This window comes from Petromyzon marinus, chromosome 37, assembly GCF_048934315.1.
Source record: "Petromyzon marinus isolate PM22_M1 ecotype Great Lakes invasive population chromosome 37, UKy_Petmar_22M1.pri1.0, whole genome shotgun sequence".
In the NCBI taxonomy this organism is placed as follows: Eukaryota; Metazoa; Chordata; class Hyperoartia; order Petromyzontiformes; family Petromyzontidae; genus Petromyzon; species Petromyzon marinus.
Genome location: NC_133703.1, coordinates 16,754,798 through 16,767,627, shown reverse-complemented (window position 1 = coordinate 16,767,627; position 12,830 = coordinate 16,754,798). Strand labels below are relative to the sequence as shown.

Sequence of the window (12,830 nt, the reverse complement as noted above, 5' to 3'; positions counted from 1 at the left end):
CATGTTCTTCAAGCAGTTTCCGTTTTGTCGTGGTTATCACGTTCGCCTCAAACGCGAAAGGTCCCTAGTTTGAAACCGGGTGGAAACATTTTATCTAAAACCAAAACAATTCGTATTTTATTTAAAGCGGACGTAAAATATGCCTTCATGAACTTGATGATTTAATGATTTGCAACTGGACGATTCGACTTATTTCAGTGAAATATGTTGCTACGTTACATGTTCTTCAAGCAGTTTCCGTAGTGTAGTGGTTATCATGTTCGCCTAACACGCGAAAGGTCCCTGGTTTGAAGCCGGGTGGAAACATTGTAAGTATAACCAAAACAATTCGGATTTTATTTAAAGAGGACGCAAAATGTGCCTTCATGAACGTGATGATTTCATGATTCTTCATTGTTGGCATAGGCCTATGCCAGTGAAGTATGTAGCAACTACCCATGTTCTTCAAGCAGTTTCCGTTTTGTCGTGGTTATCACGTTCGCCTCAAACGCGAAAGGTCCCTAGTTTGAAACCGGGTGGAAACATTTTATCTAAAACCAAAACAATTCGGATTTTATTTAAAGTGGACGCAAAATGTGCCTTCATGAACGTGATGATTTAATGATTTGATATTGTTCGTTTCGACTTATTTCAGTGAAATATGTTGCTACGTTACATGTTCTTCAAGCAGTTTCCGTAGTGTAGTGGTTATCACGTTAGCCTTACACGCGAAAAGTCCCCGGTTCGAAACCGGGCGGAAACATTTTATGTAAAACCAAAACAATTCGTATTTTTCTTCTTTGGTTCTTTCGGTAAAGTCACGTAGAATGAGAAAAAAGTAATAAATTGATAAAATAAAATAACACAATAATATTCTCACGACGTTTCGGCCACAACACAAGCGGCCTTCATCAGGTGAAGGGACGAGACTGTCTGGTAGGACAGCGCTGGAGTGAAAGAGCCACGTTCAGATCACGACCTTTAAGCTGTGTGAGAGGAAACAAAGCGCCTTGACAAAGGAATTAGCATATAGTTTAGCATTGAAATGGCTGAGTGATTAGCTTGTGACTGGTCACAGAAATAGCTACGTTAAAAGTTAAAGCATACACATCCGCAGAGGCACCCCTTGATAAAGGAATTAGCATAGAATTTAGCATTGAAATAGCTAAGTTAAAGCATACACATCCGCAGAGGCACCCCTTGACAAAGGAATTAGCATAGAATTTAGCATTGAAATAGCTGCGTGATTAGCTTGTAACTGGTCACAAAAATAGCTACGTTAAAGTCAGAGCATACACATTCACCGAGGCACTTAGTACAAATCAAACAGTAGAATTTAGCATTGAAATAACTAGGCGAATTTAGCATTGAAATAACTGAGTGATTAGCTAGTGACTGGTCACAGAAATGACTATGTTGAAGTCAAGGCCTACACATCTAAGATATTAAAGTGGACGTAAAATATGCCTTCATGAACTTGATGATTTAATGATTTGTAACTGGACGATTCGACTTATTTCAGTGAAATATGTTGCTACGTTACATGTTCTTCAAGCAGTTTCTGTAGTGTAGTGGTTATCACGTTAGCCTAACACGCGAAAGGTTCCTGGTTTGAAACCGGGTGGACACATTTTACGTAAAACCAAAACAATTCCTGTTTTATTTAAAGTACACGTAAAATGTGCCCTCATGAAAATGATGATTTCATGATTCTTCATTGTTGGCATAGGCCTATGCGAGTGAAGTATGTTGCAACTTCACAAGTTTGACAAGCAGTTTCCGTAGTGTAGTGGTTATCACGTTCACCTCACACGCGAAAGGTCCCCGGTTTGAAACCAGGCGGAAACATTGTATGTAAAACCAAAACACTTTGTATTTTATTTAAAGTGGACGTAAAATATGCCTTCATGAACTTGATGATTTAACGATTTGACACTGGACGTTTCGACCTATTTCAGTGAAATATGTTGCTACGTTACATGTTCTTCAAGCAGTTTCCGAAGTGTAGTCGTCATAATGTTCGCCTAACACGCGAAATGTCCCTGGTTTGAAACCGGGTGGAAACATTGTAAGTATAACCAAAAACAATTCCTGTTTTATTTAATGTGCACGTCAAATGTGCCCTCATGAAGATGATGATTTCATGATTCTTCATTGTTGGCAGAGGCCTATGCCAGTGAAATATGTTGCAACTTCACAAATTTGACAAGCAGTTTCCGTAGTGTAGTGGTTATCACGTTCGCCTAACCCGTGAAAGGTCCCTGGTTTGAAACCGGGTGGAAACATTTTACGTATAACCGAAAAAAAATCGGTTTTTATTTAAAGTGGACGCAAAATGTGCCTTCATGAACGTGATAATGTAATGATTTGACATTGTTCGTTTCGACTTATTTCAGTGAAATATGTTGCTACGTTACATGTTCTTCAAGCAGTTTCCGTAGTGTAGTGGTTATCACGTTCGCCTAACACGCGAAAGGTCCCTGGTTTGAAACCGGGTGGAAATATTTTACGTATAACCAATAAAAATCGTATTTGATTAAAATTGGAACTAAAATGTGCTTTCATGAAGATTATGAATTCATGATTCTTCCTTGTTGGCATAGGCCTATACCAGTGAAGTGTGTTGCAACTTCACGAGTTTGACAAGCAGTTTCCGTAGTGTAGTGGTTATCACGTTAGCCTTACACGTGAAAGGTTCCTGGTTTGAAACCGGGCGGAAACATTCTATGTAAAACCAAAACAATTTGTATTTTATTTAAAGGGGACGTAAAATATGCCTTCATGAACTTGATGATTTAATGATTTGCAACTGGACAATTCGACTTATTTCAGTGAAATATGTTGCTACGTTACATGTTCTCCAACCAGTTTCCGTAGTGTAGTGGTTATCACGTTCGCTTTACACGCGAAAGGTCCCCGGTTCGAAACCGGGCGGAAACATTTTACGTGAAACCAAAACAATTCGTATTTTATTTAAAGCGGACGTAAAATATGCCTTCATGAACTTGATGATTTAATGATTTGCAACTGGACGATTCGACTTATTTCAGTGAAATATGGTGCTACGTTACATGTTCTTCAAGCAGTTTCCGTAGTGTAGTGGTTATCATGTTCGCCTAACACGCGAAAGGTCCCTGGTTTGAAGCCGGGTGGAAACATTGTAAGTATAACCAAAACAATTCGGATTTTATTTAAAGAGGACGCAAAATGAGCCTTCATGAACGTGATGATTTAATGATTCTTCATTGTTGGCATAGGCCTATGCCAGTGAAGTATGTAGCAACTACCCATGTTCTTCAAGCAGTTTCCGTTTTGTCGTGGTTATCACGTTCGCCTCAAACGCGAAAGGTCCCTAGTTTGAAACCGGGTGGAAACATTTTATCTAAAACCAAAACAATTCGGATTTTATTTAAAGTGGACGCAAAATGTGCCTTCATGAACGTGATGATTTAATGATTTGATATTGTTCGTTTCGACTTATTTCAGTGAAATATGTTGCTACGTTACATGTTCTTCAAGCAGTTTCCGTAGTGTAGTGGTTATCACGTTCGCCTAACACGCGAAAGGTCCCCGGTTCGAAACCGGGCGGAAACATTTTACGTATAACCAATAAAAATCGTATTTTATTTAAATTGGACCTAAAATGTGCTTTCATGAAGATAATGAATTCATGATTCTTCCTTGTTTGCATAGGCCTATACCAGGGAAGTGTGTTGCAACTTCACATGTTTGACAAGCAGTTTCCGTAGTGTAGTGGTTATCACGTTAGCCTTACACGCGAAAAGTCCCCGGTTCGAAACCGGGCGGAAACATTTTATGTAAAACCAAAACAATTCGTATTTTTCTTCTTTGGTTCTTTCGGTAAAGTCACGTAGAATGAGAAAAAATAATAAATTGATAAAATAAAATCACACAATAATATTCTCACGACGTTTCGGCCACAACACAAGCGGCCTTCATCAGGTGAAGGGACGAGACTGTCTGGTAGGACAGCGCTGGAGTGAAAGAGCCACGTTCAGATCACGACCTTTAAGCTGTGTGAGAGGAAACAAAGCGCCTTGACAAAGGAATTAGCATATAGTTTAGCATTGAAATGGCTGAGTGATTAGCTTGTGACTGGTCACAGAAATAGCTACGTTAAAAGTTAAAGCATACACATCCGCAGAGGCACCCCTTGATAAAGGAATTAGCATAGAATTTAGCATTGAAATAGCTAAGTTAAAGCATACACATCCGCAGAGGCACCCCTTGACAAAGGAATTAGCATAGAATTTAGCATTGAAATAGCTGCGTGATTAGCTTGTAACTGGTCACAAAAATAGCTACGTTAAAGTCAGAGCATACACATTCACCGAGGCACTTAGTACAAATCAAACAGTAGAATTTAGCATTGAAATAACTAGGCGAATTTAGCATTGAAATAACTGAGTGATTAGCTAGTGACTGGTCACAGAAATGACTATGTTGAAGTCAAGGCCTACACATCTAAGCTATTATAGTGGACGTAAAATATGCCTTCATGAACTTGATGATTTAATGATTTGTAACTGGACGATTCGACTTATTTCAGTGAAATATGTTGCTACGTTACATGTTCTTCAAGCAGTTTCTGTAGTGTAGTGGTTATCACGTTAGCCTAACACGCGAAAGGTTCCTGGTTTGAAACCGGGTGGACACATTTTACGTAAAACCAAAACAATTCCTGTTTTATTTAAAGTACACGTAAAATGTGCCCTCATGAAAATGATGATTTCATGATTCTTCATTGTTGGCATAGGCCTATGCGAGTGAAGTATGTTGCAACTTCACAAGTTTGACAAGCAGTTTCCGTAGTGTAGTGGTTATCACGTTCACCTCACACGCGAAAGGTCCCCGGTTTGAAACCAGGCGGAAACATTGTATGTAAAACCAAAACACTTTGTATTTTATTTAAAGTGGACGTAAAATATGCCTTCATGAACTTGATGATTTAACGATTTGACATTGGACGTTTCGACCTATTTCAGTGAAATATGTTGCTACGTTACATGTTCTTCAAGCAGTTTCCGAAGTGTAGTCGTCATAATGTTCGCCTAACACGCGAAATGTCCCTGGGTTGAAACCGGGTGGAAACATTGTAAGTATAACCAAAAACAATTCCTGTTTTATTTAATGTGCACGTCAAATGTGCCCTCATGAAGATGATGATTTCATGATTCTTCATTGTTGGCAGAGGCCTATGCCAGCGAAATATGTTGCAACTTCACAAATTTGACAAGCAGTTTCCGTAGTGTAGTGGTTATCACGTTCGCCTAACCCGTGAAAGGTCCCTGGTTTGAAACCGGGTGGAAACATTTTACATATAACCGAAAAAAATCGTATTTTATTTAAATTGGACGCAAAATGTGCTTTCATGAAGATGATGATTTCATGATTCTTCATTGTTGGCATAGGTCTATACCAGTGAAGTGTGTTGCAACTTAGCAGTTTGGACAAGCTGTTGACATAGTGTAGTGGTTATCACGTTTGCCTCACACGCGAAAGGTCCCCGGTTTGAAACCGGGCAGAAACATTTTACGTTAAACCAAAACAATTCGGATTTTATTTAAAGAGGACGCAAAATGTGCCTTCATGAACGTGATGATTTCATGATTCTTCATTGTTGGCATAGGCCTATGCCAGTGAAGTATGTAGCAACTACCCATGTTCTTCAAGCAGTTTCCGTTTTGTAGTGGTTATCACGTTCGCCTCAAACGCGAAAGGTCCCTGGTTTGAAACCGGGTGGAAACATTTTATCTTAAACCAAAACAATTCGGATTTTATTTAAAGTGGACGCAAAATGTGCCTTCATGAACGTGATGATTTAATGATTTGACATTGTTCGTTTCGACTTATTTCAGTGAAATATGTTGCTACGTTACATGTTCTTCAAGCAGTTTCTGTAGTGTAGTGGTTATCATGTTCGCCTAACACGCGAAAGGTTCCTGGTTTGAAACCGGGTGGACACATTTTACGGTAAACCAAAACATTTCCTGTTTTATTTAAATTGCATGTAAAATGTGCCCTCATGAAGATGATGATTTCATGATTCTTCATTGTTGGCATAGGCCTATGGCAGTGAATTATGTTGCAACTTCACAAGTTTGACAGTTTCCGTAATGTAGTGGTTATCACGTTCGCATAACACGTGAAAGGTCCCTGGTTTGAAACCGGGTGGAAACATTTTACGTATAACCAATAAAAATCGTATTTTATTTAAATTGGACCTAAAATGTGCTTTCATGAAGATAATGAATTCATGATTCTACCTTGTTGGCATAGGCCTATACCAGTGAAGTGTGTTGCAACTTCACAAGTTTGACAAGCAGTTTCCGTAGTGTAGTGGTTATCACGTTCGCCTCACACGCGAAAGGTCCCCGGTTCGAAACCGGGCGGAAACATTTTACGTAAAACCAAAACAATTCGTATTTTAATTAAAGTGTACGTAAAATTTGCCTTCATGAACTTGATGATGTAATGATTTGTAACTGGACGATTCGACCTATTTGAGTGAAATATGTTGCTACGTTACATGTTCTTCAAGCAGTTTCCGTAGTGTAGTGGTTATCATGTTCGCCTAACACGCGAAAGGTTCCTGGTTTGAAACCGGTTGGAAACATTTTACGTATAACCAAAAAAAATCGTATTTTATTTAAATTGGACGTTGAATGTGCTTTCATGAAGATGATGATTTAATGATTCTTCATTGTTGGCGTAGGTCTATACCAGTGAAGTGTGTTGTAACTTAGCAGTTTGGAAAAGCTGTTTCCATATTGGAGTGGTTATCACGTTTGCCTCACACGCGAAAGGTCCCTAGTTTGAAACCGGGTGGAAACATTTTATCTAAAACCAAAAAATTCCGATTTTATTTAAAGTGGACGCAAAATGTGCCTTCATGAACTTGATGATTTAATGATTTGACATTGTTCGTTTCGACTTATTTCAGTGAAGTATGTTGCAACTTCACAAGTTTGACAGTTTCCGTAGTGTAGTGGTTATCACGTTTGCCTAACACGTCAAAGGTTCCTGGTTTGAAACCGGGTGGAAACATTTTATGTATAACCAAAAAAATCGTTTTTTATTTTAAGTGCAGGTAAAATGTGCCCTCATGAAGATAATGAATTCATGATTCTTCATTGTTGGCATAGGCCTATACCAGTGAAGTGTGTTGCAACTTCACGAGGTTGACAAGCAGTTTCCGTAGTGTAGTGGTTATCACGTTCGCCTAACCCGTGAAAGGTCCCCGGTTTGAAACCGGGCAGAAACATTTCACGTTAAACCAAAACAATTCGGATTTTATTTAATGAGGACGCAAAATGTGCCTTCATGAACGTGATGATTTCATGATTCTTCATTGTTGGCATAGGCCTATGCCAGTGAAGTATGTAGCAACTACCCATGTTCTTCAAGCAGTTTCCGTTTTGTCGTGGTTATCACGTTCGCCTCAAACGCGAAAGGTCCCTGGTTTGAAACCGGGTGGAAACATTTTATCTAAAACCAAAAAATTCCGATTTTATTTACAGTGGACGCAAAATGTGCCTTCATGAACTTGATGATTTAATGATTTGACATTGTTCGTTTCGACTTATTTCAGTGAAGTATGTTGCAACTTCACAAGTTTGACAGTTTCCGTAGTGTAGTGGTTATCACGTTTGCCTAACACGTCAAAGGTTCCTGGTTTGAAACCGGGTGGAAACATTTTATGTATAACCAAAAAAATCGTTTTTTATTTTAAGTGCAGGTAAAATGTGCCCTCATGAAGATAATGAATTCATGATTCTTCATTGTTGGCATAGGCCTATACCAGTGAAGTGTGTTGCAACTTCACGAGGTTGACAAGCAGTTTCCGTAGTGTAGTGGTTATCACGTTCGCCTAACCCGTGAAAGGTCCCCGGTTTGAAACCGGGCAGAAACATTTCACGTTAAACCAAAACAATTCGGATTTTATTTAATGAGGACGCAAAATGTGCCTTTATGAACGTGATGATTTCATGATTCTTCATTGTTGGCATAGGCCTATGCCAGTGAAGTATGTAGCAACTACCCATGTTCTTCAAGCAGTTTCCGTTTTGTCGTGGTTATCACGTTCGCCTCAAACGCGAAAGGTCCCCGGTTCGAAACCGGGCGGAAACATTTTACATAAAACCAAAACAATTCGTATTTTAATTAAAGTGTACGTAAAATATGCCTTCATGAACGTGATGATTTAATGATTTGACATTGTTCGTTTCGACTTATTTCAGTGAAATATGTTGCTACGTTACATGTTCTTCAAGCAGTTTCCGTAGTGTAGTGGTTATCACGTTCGCCTCACACGCGAAAGGTCCCCGGTTCGAAACCGGGCGGAAACATTTTACATAAAACCAAAACAATTCGTATTTTAATTAAAGTGTACGTAAAATATGCCTTCATGAACTTGATGATTTAATGCTTTGTAACTGGACTATTCGACTTATTTCAGTGAAATATGTTGCTACGTTACATGTTCTTCAAGCAGTTTCTGTAGTGTAGTGGTTATCATGTTCGCCTAACACGCGAAAGGTTCCTGGTTTGAAACCGGTTGGACACATTTTACGGTAAACCAAAACATTTCCTGTTTTATTTAAATTGGACGTTGAATGTGCCCTCATGAAGATGATGATTTCATGATTCTTCATTGTTGGCATAGGCCTATGGCAGTGAATTATGTTGCAACTTCACAAGTTTGACAGTTTCCGTAATGTAGTGGTTATCACGTTCGCCTAACACGTGAAAGGTTCCTGGTTTGAAACCGGGTGGAAACATTTTACGTATAACCAATAAAAATCGTATTTTATTTAAATTGGACCTAAAATGTGCTTTCATGAAGATTATGAATTCATGATTCTACCTTGTTGGCATAGGCCTATACCAGTGAAGTGTGTTGCAACTTCACGAGTTTGACAAGCAGTTTCCGTAGTGTAGTGGTTATCACGTTCGCTTTACACGCGAAAGGTCCCCGGTTCGAAACCGGGCGGAAACATTTTACGTGAAACCAAAACAATTCGTATTTTATTTAAAGCGGACGTAAAATATGCCTTCATGAACTTGATGATTTAATGATTTGCAACTGGACGATTCGACTTATTTCAGTGAAATATGTTGCTACGTTACATGTTCTTCAAGCAGTTTCCGTAGTGTAGTGGTTATCATGTTCGCCTAACACGCGAAAGGTCCCTGGTTTGAAGCCGGGTGGAAACATTGTAAGTATAACCAAAACAATTCGGATTTTATTTAAAGAGGACGCAAAATGTGCCTTAATGAACGTGATGATTTCATGATTCTTCATTGTTGGCATAGGCCTATACCGGTGAAGTGTGTTGCAACTTCACGAGGTTGACAAGCAGTTTCCGTAGTGTAGTGGTTATCACGTTTGCCTCACACGCGAAAGGTCCCCGGTTTGAAACCGGGCAGAAACATTTCACGTTAAACCAAAACAATTCGGATTTTATTTAAAGAGGACGCAAAATGTGCCTTCATGAACGTGATGATTTAATGATTTGACATTGTTCGTTTCGACTTATTTCAGTGAAATATGTTGCTACGTTACAGGTTCGTCAAGCAGTTTCCGTAGTGTAGTGGTTATCACGTTCGCCTAACACGCGAAAGGTCCCCGGTTCGTAACCGGGCGGAAACATTTTACGTATAACCAATAAAAATCGTATTTTATTTAAATTGGACCTAAAATGTGCTTTCATGAAGATAATGAATTCATGATTCTTCCTTGTTGGCATAGGCCTATAACAGTGAAGTGTGTTGCAACTTCACAAGTTTGACAAGCAGTTTCCGTAGTGTAGTGGTTATCACGTTAGCCTTACACGCGAAAAGTCCCCGGTTCGAAACCGGGCGGAAACATTTTATGTAAAACCAAAACAATTCGTATTTTTCTTCTTTGGTTCTTTCGGTAAAGTCACGTAGAATGAGAAAAAATAATAAATTGATAAAATAAAATCACACAATAATATTCTCACGACGTTTCGGCCACAACACAAGCGGCCTTCATCAGGTGAAGGGACGAGACTGTCTGGTAGGACAGCGCTGGAGTGAAAGAGCCACGTTCAGATCACGACCTTTAAGCTGTGTGAGAGGAAACAAAGCGCCTTGACAAAGGAATTAGCATATAGTTTAGCATTGAAATGGCTGAGTGATTAGCTTGTGACTGGTCACAGAAATAGCTACGTTAAAAGTTAAAGCATACACATCCGCAGAGGCACCCCTTGATAAAGGAATTAGCATAGAATTTAGCATTGAAATAGCTAAGTTAAAGCATACACATCCGCAGAGGCACAACTTGATAAAGGAATTAGCATAGAATTTAGCATTGAAATAGCTGAGTGATTAGCTTGTAACTGGTCACAAAAATAGCTACGTTAAAATCAGAGCATACACATTCACCGAGGCACTTAGTACAAATCAAACAGTAGAATTTAGCATTGAAATAACTAGGCGAATTTAGCATTGAAATAACTGAGTGATTAGCTAGTGACTGGTCACAAAAATTACTATGTTGAAGTCAAGGCCTACACATCTAAGCTATTAAAGTGGACGTAAAATATGCCTTCATGAACTTGATGATTTAGTGATTTGACACTGGATGTTTCGACTTATTTCAGTGAAATATGTTGCTACGTTACATGTTCTTCAAGCAGTTTCCGTAGTGTAGTGGTTATCACGTTAGCCTAACACGCGAAAGGTTCCTGTTTTGAAACCGGGTGGACACATTTTACGTAAAACCAAAACAATTCCTGTTTTATTTAAAGTACACGTAAAATGTGCCCTCATGAAAATGATGATTTCATGATTCTTCATTGTTGGCATAGGCCTATACCAGTGAAGTGTGTTGCAACTTCACGAGGTTGACAAGCAGTTTCCGTAGTGTAGTGGTTATCACGTTCGCCTAACCCGTGAAAGGTCCCCGGTTTGAAACCGGGCAGAAACATTTCACGTTAAACCAAAACAATTCGGATTTTATTTAATGAGGACGCAAAATGTGCCTTCATGAACGTGATGATTTCATGATTCTTCATTGTTGGCATAGGCCTATGCCAGTGAAGTATGTAGCAACTACCCATGTTCTTCAAGCAGTTTCCGTTTTGTCGTGGTTATCACGTTCGCCTCAAACGCGAAAGGTCCCTGGTTTGAAACCGGGTGGAAACATTTTATCTAAAACCAAAAAATTCCGATTTTATTTAAAGTGGACGCAAAATGTGCCTTCATGAACTTGATGATTTAATGATTTGACATTGTTCGTTTCGACTTATTTCAGTGAAGTATGTTGCAACTTCACAAGTTTGACAGTTTCCGTAGTGTAGTGGTTATCACGTTTGCCTAACACGTCAAAGGTTCCTGGTTTGAAACCGGGTGGAAACATTTTATGTATAACCAAAAAAATCGTTTTTTATTTTAAGTGCAGGTAAAATGTGCCCTCATGAAGATAATGAATTCATGATTCTTCATTGTTGGCATAGGCCTATACCAGTGAAGTGTGTTGCAACTTCACGAGGTTGACAAGCAGTTTCCGTAGTGTAGTGGTTATCACGTTCGCCTAACCCGTGAAAGGTCCCCGGTTTGAAACCGGGCAGAAACATTTCACGTTAAACCAAAACAATTCGGATTTTATTTAATGAGGACGCAAAATGTGCCTTCATGAACGTGATGATTTCATGATTCTTCATTGTTGGCATAGGCCTATGCCAGTGAAGTATGTAGCAACTACCCATGTTCTTCAAGCAGTTTCCGTTTTGTCGTGGTTATCACGTTCGCCTCAAACGCGAAAGGTCCCCGGTTCGAAACCGGGCGGAAACATTTTACATAAAACCAAAACAATTCGTATTTTAATTAAAGTGTACGTAAAATATGCCTTCATGAACGTGATGATTTAATGATTTGACATTGTTCGTTTCGACTTATTTCAGTGAAATATGTTGCTACGTTACATGTTCTTCAAGCAGTTTCCGTAGTGTAGTGGTTATCACGTTCGCCTCACACGCGAAAGGTCCCCGGTTCGAAACCGGGCGGAAACATTTTACATAAAACCAAAACAATTCGTATTTTAATTAAAGTGTACGTAAAATATGCCTTCATGAACTTGATGATTTAATGCTTTGTAACTGGACTATTCGACTTATTTCAGTGAAATATGTTGCTACGTTACATGTTCTTCAAGCAGTTTCTGTAGTGTAGTGGTTATCATGTTCGCCTAACACGCGAAAGGTTCCTGGTTTGAAACCGGTTGGACACATTTTACGGTAAACCAAAACATTTCCTGTTTTATTTAAATTGGACGTTGAATGTGCCCTCATGAAGATGATGATTTCATGATTCTTCATTGTTGGCATAGGCCTATGGCAGTGAATTATGTTGCAACTTCACAAGTTTGACAGTTTCCGTAATGTAGTGGTTATCACGTTCGCCTAACACGCGAAAGGTTCCTGGTTTGAAACCGGGTGGAAACATTTTACGTATAACCAATAAAAATCGTATTTTATTTAAATTGGACCTAAAATGTGCTTTCATGAAGATAATGAATTCATGATTCTACCTTGTTGGCATAGGCCTATACCAGTGAAGTGTGTTGCAACTTCACGAGTTTGACAAGCAGTTTCCGTAGTGTAGTGGTTATCACGTTCGCTTTACACGCGAAAGGTCCCCGGTTCGAAACCGGGCGGAAACATTTTACGTGAAACCAAAACAATTCGTATTTTATTTAAAGCGGACGTAAAATATGCCTTCATGAACTTGATGATTTAATGATTTGCAACTGGACGATTCGACTTATTTCAGTGAAATATGTTGCTACGTTACATGTTCTTCAA

General features: G+C 39.0%; 12 non-coding genes across 12 annotated transcripts; all 12 read left to right on the top strand.

Moving 5' to 3' along the window:
• The first annotated feature begins 669 nt into the window (after positions 1 to 669).
• On the top strand, positions 670 to 742 carry TRNAV-UAC (transfer RNA valine (anticodon UAC)). The gene has a single exon. It is a non-coding gene; the product is annotated as a tRNA-Val (tRNA).
• Positions 743 to 2,846: 2,104 nt separating this feature from the next.
• Positions 2,847 to 2,919, top strand: TRNAV-UAC (transfer RNA valine (anticodon UAC)). The gene has a single exon. It is a non-coding gene; the product is annotated as a tRNA-Val (tRNA).
• Positions 2,920 to 3,500: 581 nt separating this feature from the next.
• Positions 3,501 to 3,573, top strand: TRNAV-AAC (transfer RNA valine (anticodon AAC)). Its single transcript has one exon. It is a non-coding gene; the product is annotated as a tRNA-Val (tRNA).
• Positions 3,574 to 3,718: 145 nt separating this feature from the next.
• TRNAV-UAC (transfer RNA valine (anticodon UAC)) lies at positions 3,719 to 3,791 on the top strand. Its single transcript has one exon. It is a non-coding gene; the product is annotated as a tRNA-Val (tRNA).
• Positions 3,792 to 5,675: 1,884 nt separating this feature from the next.
• Positions 5,676 to 5,748, top strand: TRNAL-CAA (transfer RNA leucine (anticodon CAA)). Its single transcript has one exon. It is a non-coding gene; the product is annotated as a tRNA-Leu (tRNA).
• Positions 5,749 to 6,325: 577 nt separating this feature from the next.
• Positions 6,326 to 6,398, top strand: TRNAV-CAC (transfer RNA valine (anticodon CAC)). The gene has a single exon. It is a non-coding gene; the product is annotated as a tRNA-Val (tRNA).
• A 1,877-nt stretch (positions 6,399 to 8,275) lies between these two features.
• TRNAV-CAC (transfer RNA valine (anticodon CAC)) lies at positions 8,276 to 8,348 on the top strand. Its single transcript has one exon. It is a non-coding gene; the product is annotated as a tRNA-Val (tRNA).
• A 577-nt stretch (positions 8,349 to 8,925) lies between these two features.
• TRNAV-UAC (transfer RNA valine (anticodon UAC)) lies at positions 8,926 to 8,998 on the top strand. The gene has a single exon. It is a non-coding gene; the product is annotated as a tRNA-Val (tRNA).
• A 581-nt stretch (positions 8,999 to 9,579) lies between these two features.
• Positions 9,580 to 9,652, top strand: TRNAV-AAC (transfer RNA valine (anticodon AAC)). Its single transcript has one exon. It is a non-coding gene; the product is annotated as a tRNA-Val (tRNA).
• Positions 9,653 to 9,797: 145 nt separating this feature from the next.
• On the top strand, positions 9,798 to 9,870 carry TRNAV-UAC (transfer RNA valine (anticodon UAC)). Its single transcript has one exon. It is a non-coding gene; the product is annotated as a tRNA-Val (tRNA).
• A 2,095-nt stretch (positions 9,871 to 11,965) lies between these two features.
• TRNAV-CAC (transfer RNA valine (anticodon CAC)) lies at positions 11,966 to 12,038 on the top strand. Its single transcript has one exon. It is a non-coding gene; the product is annotated as a tRNA-Val (tRNA).
• A 577-nt stretch (positions 12,039 to 12,615) lies between these two features.
• On the top strand, positions 12,616 to 12,688 carry TRNAV-UAC (transfer RNA valine (anticodon UAC)). The gene has a single exon. It is a non-coding gene; the product is annotated as a tRNA-Val (tRNA).
• Positions 12,689 to 12,830: the final 142 nt, after the last annotated feature.